We start from the raw sequence: 9,351 nt of genomic DNA, 5'->3' as shown, positions 1-9,351 counted from the left end.
TGTGTTGGACTGCTATGTCCTTTTTTTTCACAACCACCTGAAGCAAACCCTTCTAAGAAGGGATGGCAGCTAAGTTGGGTATTGAGGCCCTGGGCAGGGTTGCCCATAATTCAGCAATCCAACGCACCTCTCTTTGGAGTAGGACTTTGTTCCAATCTCCCCCCCTGGATTTCGGGGTGAACCTGATCCAAGATGGTAACATTGATCCGGGGAGAGGTGCTCTAGGGGCGATCTCTAACATGTCTTCCAAGGGGAAGATCTGGATTGGCAGTGGTCATGCTGTTGATGTGTCTGTATGCCTTTTTCCAAAAGTCAAGTTTTTTGTTTTCCCTACATAAAAACTGTTACATTGGCATGTCAGTAGGTAGATCACACCTATGGTTTTACAGTTAGCAAATTGTTTGGGTTTGTATATATTACCATTGGGTTATATAGTGTCAGGCTGTGTGTTCATATATTGGCAATACGGACACCCGCCACAGGTGAAGGTGCCCCGTCTTTTGCATTGGTCTGACCTGTAAGTTCCTACATACTGACTTTTGACAAGCTGGTCCTTTAGACCTTTAGAGATCTAGCTCTGCGATAGGCGATAGCTGGAGCTTTTGGTATGTGACGGCTAAGGATGGGATCAATATGCAGGAGATGCCAGTGTATTTCAATGATTTTTTTGATGGCCTTGTGTTGTTTGTTGTTACTGGTAATGATTCTGGTAGTTTGTTTTTGATCACTATCTTTCTTAGAGAAAAGTAAATCATGTCTCGCATGCCCATAGGCACGTTTAAATGCTTTTTGTAAACATGTGAGGGAATATCCTCATTCAAGCAGTCTCCCTCTAAGGAGGTTGGCTTCAGAACGAAAGGCTTCATCTGGGGAGCAATTTCTCCTCAGCCTTAGGTACTGACTGTATGGAATAGATCGCACCAATGGCTGGGGATATGCACTCGCCATGGTGTATGGTGTTCCCCGCAGTGGGCTTACGATAATGCCCACTGGAGAGACCACCATCCTCATTTTTGGTAATAGTGACATCTAGAAAGGTAATTGCTGTTTCACTATATGTCATGGTGAATTTGAGATTACAGGTATTACTGTTCATGGCCGCGATAAGAGAATTCAGAGATTCAGGAGAGTCCTCCCAGATCAACAGTATATCATCTATATAATGGAACCATGAAATGATATGCCAGGTAAGTGATTGCAGATTGTCATCTGAAAGGAAAGAACGTTCCCACTCCCCAGGTACAGGTTGGCATAAGAGGGGGCCCAGCAAGTCCCCATTGCCACCCCCTGCACCTGAAGGACATGGGACTTGTCAAAGGCGAAAACGTGCGTTAAAATGAATTCCAATGTAGGTATGACAAATTTTGTGAAGTTTTCGGTCGTCTCTGTGAGACTGTGAGATGACATGTTTTACTACAGATATCCCCAGGTGGTGGGGGATTTTTTCCCCTCCATCTTCCAGGGGATTCACCTTGAGGGAACAGTCCCAACCTGATGCAGATTGACCTTCGATTGTTTTTAACTGTGCAATATGGGCCCTATCTTAGTATGTATGCTCCACTGCGAGATTTGATATATAACATATGTGCTTTCCTTGCCCACTCATGTGTTTTTAACTGATGTCATGTTCTATCATAGAATGTTCCACACTTATGATCTTCTCATTTAAATTGTCCTGAAGAAGGGATAATATCTCTTCCCGAAATGCGTTGAACACAACAAGAAGAGAATACAACGCTACCACCCAGCTCTTTATGAGCCTATACTTCCTCTCTTGTTTTATGTAATGTGTGGTGATACATGCACCAATGCCTTTTACTATGTACTAACAAACTTAATATACCTTTTAACAAATCAATTTAACATTTTTTGAATCTGCCTTTAAAGTCACAAGTATCGGGGGGGGGGGGAGTACCTTTCTATTTTCTGTCTCTAGGTACAGAAATAAAGGTAATTATACAAACGTAAATATTTTAAAAGATTAGCTAAAGTCCGGTATGACAATTCCCAACACCAATAGTTGCTTAAATGATTGGGTTCTCTTAATTTTCAATGCTAGTGCTCAAATGGTGGATGTACACTCACCTGAGGTGTTTGACCCCCTTGTTACAGGTAGGTCAAATTACGCTTATGATACCAAAGGTTTGGATCCCTCTGATGAGAAGCGCCACTTCATTCCTCCATTAGAGTAAGAAGCTCATAGAGAAAGTGACTCCGCAGGAGACGAGATTAAAAAGTTCCATAGTGTAGTATTTTAAATTGTGATTGGTGTTAAAAACATAACAAAAGGAGTTGCACTCACATGTATTAGTGCCCATGCATTGGCACTAGTATGTACAGCTTGTGCAGATATCAATAGCTTCTCTGAAGCTGGCGTGTGGTCCAAACCTTGTTCTGACTAACCAGCCCGGAAATTATGTCACAAGGGACCCAGAAGTCCCCATTAAAGATAAAAATAGTGCATGCCCATTGTGAAGTATGTAAAATTAGATTTTATTAAAAAATCACCACTTAGGCAGAACAATTCTAAAACTACATGTAAATAGGCACAACCACTATAAAACTTTGTGCATAGTGGGCTAAGACAATGGCGCATCCCAAATGCGTAAAACCGCTGGTAACACTTTCAGTGTAGAAGGTTGAATTAGCTGCGCTGGGCTCCGGGCACTGGTCAGCGGACATGCGTGATGATGATGTCACGTAGCCACGCCCTACACATTTTGTTGGAAATGAACATATTACTTGCCACATAAGTTGGCATTTATCATGGATTGTGTATTGGCTTTTTGCTTCACTTTATGTATGGTTGTACTTGCAATAGATATATAAAGTCTACACACCCCTAATAAAATATCAGATTTCTGTGATGTAAAAAAAAAATTAGACAAAGATAAATCATTTCAGAACTTTTTCCACCTTTTAATGTGACCTATAAACTGTACAACTCAATTGAAAAACAAACTGAAATCTTTTGGGGGGGAGTAAATATAAAAAACTAAAATAATTTGATTGCATAAGTGTGCACACCCTTAAACTAATACTTTGTTGAATCACCTTTTGATTTTATTACAGAACTCAGTCTTTTTTGGGTATGAGTCTATCAGCATGGCACATCTTGACTTGGCAATATTTTCCCACTCTTCTTTGCAAAAACACTCCAAATCCATCGGACTGCGAGGGCATCTACTGTGCACAGCCCTCTTCAGATCACCCCACAAACTTTCAATCCGATTCAGGTCTGGGCTCTGGCTGGGCCATTCCAAAACTTTAATCTTCTTCTGGTGTAGCCATTCTTTTGTTCATTTGGATGTATGCTTTGGCTCATTGTCATGCTGAAAGATTTAGTTCCTCTTCATGTTCAGCTTTCTAGCAGAAGCCTGAAGGTTTTGTACCAACATTGACTGGTATTTGGAACTGTTCATAATTCCCTCTACCTTGACTAAGGCCCCTGTTCCAGCTAAAGAAAAACAGTATTTTAGTTTTTATTTTTACTTCCCTCTACCTAAAAGATTTCAGTTTGTTGTTCAACTGAATTGTACAGTTTATAGGTAACATTAAAGGTGGAAAAAGTTCTGAAATTATTTATCTTTGTCGCATTTTTTTACATCCCAGAAACCTGAACTTTTAACAGGTGTGTAGACTTTTTCTATCCACTGTATATAAGCTATCATGGACTATTTGCAAAATAAGAAACTATTTTTATTATTATTTGCATGTATGTTTATTGAGCTTGAACTGTATGGTTGCACTTTATATAATTTTTAATAATATGTGGTATTTTTTTTTTCAAAGTACTGTTTTTTGGATTTAGCGTTGCCTTTTGGTATTTATTAATCAATGATATTAGGTTCACAAAGCTTCAACGCAAGAATATACATTTTAAATTTAGTTATTTGACTGTAATTTTCAAATAATTTGAAAATAACAGCCACTTTAAAAAAAAAAAAAAGTATCCTAGTCCTGGTGTGTTAGCATTGACTGCTTATATTGGTGTGCTATTTAATGGAAACTGTATACTGCAAACAAGGGTGGTATAGAGAAGATGCTTTTTTTCCTTGATGAGTTATGAATGTTCTAGTATATGTTAGAAGGTTTTCAATGAACCCTGCCACATTAGCCATTAAACTAAAACTCAAACAGCATAACTGCCTTCCAATTATTTAAGCATGAATCTAGAAGCCAGTGGATGCAAATTGTCAAGAGCATTCTGGTATGCTTGCCATTTGTGCTGCTTCACAGTGACTGTACTGCGAGCTAGAAAACAAGGAGGGACCTGGAGAAATATGGCGCCAGAGTTGCGATATGATGCAGCAGCCCTCCTAATCCAGTGTTTATGTTAATAAAGAAAGACATTACCAAAAAAATTTGAAAAAATCTTTAGTGTGCTACTTGTTCTTCATTTTCCAGGACCTGAGACTAGCTGAACAGGATTACAAATCCTATGTATATATTTCAGCTGTTTGCCATGCTTGGGACAAACATACCATGCATCCGGAAAGTATTCACAGCACTTCACTTTTTCCAATTTTTTTCCACATAAGTTACAGCCTTATTCCAAAATGGATTAAATGTATTATTTTCCTCAAAATTCTACAAACAATACCCCATAATGGCAATGTGTAGTTTGAAATCTGCAAATTTATTAAAAATAAAAAATCACATGTACATAAGTATTCACAGCCTTTGCTCAATACTTTCAGTTGTCCTGTAGCCACTCCTTTGTTATCTTGGCTATGTGCTTAGGGCCGTTGTCCTGGTGGAAGATGAACCTTTGCCCCAGTCTCATATTCAGAACATTCTGGAGCAGGTTTGAATCAAGGATGTCTCTCTGTATATTGCTGCATTCATCTTTCCCTTGATCCTGACTAGTCTCAGAGTTCCTGCCACTAAAAAACATCTCCACAGCATGATGCTGCCACCACAATGCTTCACTGTAGGGATGGTATTGGCCAGGTGATGAGTGGTGCCTGGTGCCAGATATGACGCTTGCCATTCAGGCTAAAGAGTTCAATCTTTGTTTCATCAGACCAGAGAATTTTGTTTCTCATGGTCTGAGAGTCCTTCGGGTGCTTTTTGGCAACCTTCCGGTGGGCTGTCATGTGCCTTTACTGAGGAGTGGCTTCTGTCTGGCCACTCTACCATACCGGCCTGATTGGTGGAGTGCTGCAGAGATGGTTGTTCTTCTGGAAGTTTCTCCTCTCTCCACAGAGAAACGCTGGAGCACTGTCAGAGTGACCATTGGGTTCTTGGTCACCTCCCTGACTAAAGCCCTTCTCCCCCAAATGCTCAGTTTGACCGGGTGGCCCTCTCTAGGAAGAGTCCTGGTGGGTCCAAACTTTTTCTATGTACGGATGATGAAGGCCACTGTGCTCATTGGGATCTTTGATGCTGCAGAATTTTTTTTGTACCCTTCCTCAGATCTGTGCCTCGATACAATCCTGTCTCAGAGGTCTACAGACAATTCTTTGGACTTCATTGTGCTCTGACATGCACTGTTAACTGTGGGATCTTATATAGACAGGTGTGTGCCTTTCTAAATCATATCCAAATCAACTGAATTTACCAGGTGGTCTCCAGTCAAGTTGTAGAAACATCTCAAGGATGATTAGTGGAAATAGGATGCATCTGAGCTCAATTTTGAGTGTCATGGCAAAGGCTGTGAATACTTATGTACATGTGTTTTTTTCATTTATTATTTTTAACAAAGTTGCAAAGATTTCAAACAAACTTCTTTCACGTTGTCATTATGCGGTATTGTTTGTAGAATTTTGAGGAAAATAATAAATTGAATCCATTTTGGAATTCTACTTCACAAGAAAAAGCCTAGTCTTCTGCTCTTTTGGCCTTTACCTCTAGTGACCTTTCCATTCTATCAAGGTGTCAACCTCTAAACCAGGGCTTAGCACTTGCTTTTGCTTCAAGCCCTGACCTACCAAGCCATCCAAAAGCCCTTTTCACAATGAACACCCCCATTCCTCACAGTGGAGGGGCATTTGGATCCAGCACATCCTAGACCTTTGTGTCCACTTTGTAATTTCAAAGAGGTGGATAGAGTTTCTATTTCTACTCCCTCCTCACTTTTTACCTTCAAATCTGCCAACTTCAGACCAAGAGAAGGAAAATTTGATGACTTCCCTGCATCAACTCCAGGTACAAGGCGTGGTTGTACCAATTTCTAGGTTTCTATTCAAACCTATTCACAGTGTCAAAATGAAATGGGACATCCCCCAAATGCTGGACCTAAAATCCCTAAACAAAATTCTTTCCTTTCTTAAATTCCAGATGGAACCTTTGAAATATATCATTGCTTCCCTCAGACAAGGGGAAATGCTTGCATCAGTAAACATACATGATGCCTATTTCCATATTCTCATTCTCCCATCACACAAACGCTGCCAGCTGTGACTCTGCCATTTGGACTCACCTCTGCACCCCGATTGTTCACAAAAGCACTTGCCCTGCTCTGGCTTTTCTATGAACCTGGGGCATTCATTTCAAGGGTTACCAGGATGACCTCTTGCTAAAGGACCTTGTCTGCCAAATTACCAAGGACTATCTGGTTTCTTCAAACCTTTATAAACCAAAAATCTTGCGAGCTACCAAAGAATTGATCAATACATAGTCACACCTAAACCCATGTGTAATGGAAGTTTTAAAAAATTAAAATGATCAGTTGTGTGAAAACTAATATACAGCCGCTAAGCATTGATCACACTCCCATAATTTGTACTAAAAATATTAAATGAAAATAATGCAGGGCCGTGTGAATGCATCCTCAATACCGTAGTATCAAGATCACTGAAAAGGTGAATAGAAAGTGCTAGTGCCTCAGGTTAAAATCAAACATACATTTCATGAATATATACATAAACCATTTAAACTGGTAAGTGAATGCAATATTGTATAGTGCTCCAAACCAATTCACAGTGAAAATTTGTTTTGAAAAAGTCCTATATTAAGCAAGACCACAATGAAAGTAGTTGATACTGAAGTTCTATGAAGTCCAAATATTGTGACTTTGTGATAGTGCTCCAAACAATGATACAGTGACTTCAAACACGTGCTCCCGCCCCCCCCTCCCTGTGTGATTGTGCTCACCTAAGGGTATGTGAATGTACAACTAAGTTTGGTCTGGAAAAGCAGCTGAACCACCTCTGGGTTCTTAGTGTAATGGTCTCTGTGGGACCCCCAGGTAAATCCAATTAAGCTTTCCTTGATTCAAATAAACAAGGCTGGATAGTGTATTATTAATTATTAAACACAAATTTATTAAAAGTAAAAACGTCAGGATACTCACACTTTCATGGTGCTTCCAGCACACCAATCTACAGCAAACTGAAAGTTAAAATCCACTCAAATAGGCTTAAACCTTGTATGCATCAGCAGCTGCTCAAAAAGCATGTATGCTGTCTTCTCCACCGTCCTGGCCCCTCCCCTACTTGTGGCGACACAGGGCTGTCACGTGTCTTCCTCAGGGGAAATTATATATATAGCCCAGAGGTGGTTCAGCAGCTTTTCCAGACCAAACTTAGTTGTGTGGTCACATACCCTGAGGTGAGCACAGTCACACAGAGGTGGGGGGAGCACGTGTTTGAAGTCACTGTATCACTGTTTGGAGCACCATCACAAAGTTACAATATTTGTACTTCATAGAACTTCAGTATCAACTACTTCTACTGTGGCCATCTAGAAACTAAAAAAGTGGGACTTTGGGCACAAAAGTATTTATACTACAAAACCGTAAGAATAATTTTTCAATTTTATTACAAAATACAAAGGACAAACATCTAAGTTTAAAAACAATATCAATTACATGTAAAGCTTATTACATACACCAACTGGGTCCTATCCTGTATTGTCCAATAATTACTTTTGTCTGTATTGTAAACATTCACAACATTCAGAATTATAAGGAAAAGAAAAACTTCCCCAGAAATGTAGTGGTGGTTGTGAGTGTAGAACTGGACTTGAGTTGAATTGCAGGTCTGGTAGTCCACTTGGGATGCTCTCTATCTGCTCAACATGTTTCACGTTGTAGAACGCTTCTTCAGGAGCTAGAGGTTCATCTGTGTATAGTAGTTGAAATAATCCTAACAATGGAGCAAGCAATCCATTGATTGCAGACAATAGCGTCAGTAGTTGTATCCAGGACGTATCAGAAGCAGCGGACAGAGCCGGAGACTCCCGTGTTAAGCACAATACAGCTGTGGGTATAGATAATAGCTATAGCAAGCTAAAGATCACAAGTAAAGTGGGAGACAGGTTCGGGGTGCGCCGCTGCATATATCCTAGATGCCGTCCATTTTTAGGTACTAAGAACTAGGACCCTCTTTTCGTTACTTCTACTGTGGACTTGCTTAATATAGGACTTTTTCAAAACAAATTTTCACTGTGAATTGGTTTGGAGCACTGTGCAATATTGCATTCACTTACCAGTTCAAATGGTTTATGTATATATTCATGAAATGTATGTTTGATTTTAACCAGAGGCACTTTAGCACTTTCTATTCACCTTTTCAGTGATCTTGATACAACGGTATTGAGGATGCATTCACACAGCATTGCATTATTTTGATTTAATATTCTTTAAACCTTTGGCTGGATAATCAACTTTCCAAAGTCTGCCCTCCAGCCTTTTCATCATCTTGATTACCTTAGTCTAATCTTGGACACAGCTCAGCCGAAAATCTTCCTTTTTCAGGAGACAGTTGCCTCTCTAAGATCCAGCTCTTGGACCCTCAAGACACTTTTGCTATAAGGTTTTGGGCCTTATGATGGCCTCTTTCGAGGCAGTTCTTTGTCTAGTTTCACTCCAGATCCCTTCAATCCAGCATCCTCAAGATGTGAGAGTCAAATCATTGCCCAATGTTTCTGTCCAGTTAGATGAAGATCTCCCTGAAATGGTGGATCTCCAATCCATGGACTTGGGGCAGTCATTTCCTCACAAGACTTGGAATGTGGTAGCGGCACATGCAAGCCTCACAGGCTGGGCGGTGTGTAAAACTCATGACTGTTCAGAGGACGTGGTCCCCACAGGAGTCAAAACTACCCAACAACATTCTGCAACTGAGAGCCATCAGACTGTGTCTACAACATTGAACCTCCCAGTCAAAATACAATTGGACAATGCCTCAGTAGTCGTATATGTAAATGCTTAAGGGGGAACCAGAAGAACAGCATCCCTAAAAGAAACAAATCGAATACTGTTTTGTCAGAATCTTACATTCCATCCCTCTCAATAGTCCACAATCTGGGAGTGGACAATTTAGTTGAATTTTCTAATGCCTAGACCTGGGAGAGTGGTCTCTGCACCCAGAGATCTTTAACCACTTCAGTACCGGGCACTTTTCC

The sequence above is a fragment of the Aquarana catesbeiana genome, linkage group LG05 (assembly GCF_042186555.1).
Source record: "Aquarana catesbeiana isolate 2022-GZ linkage group LG05, ASM4218655v1, whole genome shotgun sequence".
Taxonomy (NCBI): Eukaryota; Metazoa; Chordata; class Amphibia; order Anura; family Ranidae; genus Aquarana; species Aquarana catesbeiana.
This window is presented reverse-complemented; position numbering follows the sequence as displayed.